Source organism: Phodopus roborovskii, unplaced genomic scaffold (assembly GCF_943737965.1).
Source record: "Phodopus roborovskii unplaced genomic scaffold, PHOROB, whole genome shotgun sequence".
In the NCBI taxonomy this organism is placed as follows: Eukaryota; Metazoa; Chordata; class Mammalia; order Rodentia; family Cricetidae; genus Phodopus; species Phodopus roborovskii.
In genome coordinates, this window is record NW_026125041.1 from 58,302 (window position 1) to 59,387 (window position 1,086).

Below are 1,086 nucleotides of genomic sequence, written 5' to 3' on the forward strand. Positions count from 1 at the left end.
CCTGGAAACAACCTAGATGGCCCACAACTGAAGAATAGATAAAGAAAATGTGGTACATTTTCACTACGGAGTAGTACTCAGTAGAAAAAAACAACGGAATCTTGGAATTCATAGGCAAATGGATGGAACTAGAAGACACTATACTGAGTGAGGTAACCCAGTTACAAAAAGAGGAACATGGTATGTACTCATTCATATATGGATTTTAGACAGAGCAAAGCATCAACAGCCTACAGTTCTTACTGCCAGAGAAGCTAGGAAGAAGGAGGACCCTAAGAGAGACATGCATGGTCCCCCACAGAAAGGGAAAGGGACAAGATCTCCTGAGCATATTAGGAATGAAAGGGCAGGTAGTGAGTGGAGGGGGAGTTAAGAGAAAGAAAAGGGGGAAAGAGCAGGGGAGAGGAGAACATTAGCGAGCAGGAAGAATGAGTTTGGGAAAGAATAGAGTAGAGCAAGAAAAAAGATACCATAATAGAGGGAGCCATTATAGGTTTGAAGAGAAAACTGGCACTAGGGAAATGTCCAGAGACCTACAAGGATGACCCCATCTAACAATCTGAGCAATAATGGAGAGGATACCTTAAATGCCTTTCCCTGATAATGAGAATGCATTCTTATATTGTCATCTTCCCATCCCTTCTTCCAGTGGTTGAAGGTGGAGTCTCTTCCTCTCCTCGTGGATTCAGGTCCAAGGTACTCTTCTGGTGGGTGAAAGTAGGTCCAATACGCCAGTGTGTTTCATAATGTGTACAGGCAGGTCTGAGAAATTCCCTCTCCTGGTGGGTTGAGGTAAGGCTAACACTGTGATGTCAGAAGACTCTGAATGGCTTGATCTACCTGGGGCAAGTTGACCTGCCTTTCTCCTGAGCAAGGGTGGGACCAGCACAGCAATACCAGCAGACTCTGGATTACTTGGGCCACCAAGGGCAAGTGGACCTGCCTGCAGTCACCAGGCCAGGAGATCCCAAAGAGGGCAAGCCAAGCAGAAGTCTGTCCTGAGACATGAGCCCACACTCACCTATTCCCTGCATTTAACTATTCTTAAACTTCATGCTCATACCTGGAAGCAACAGCTGTTATTCT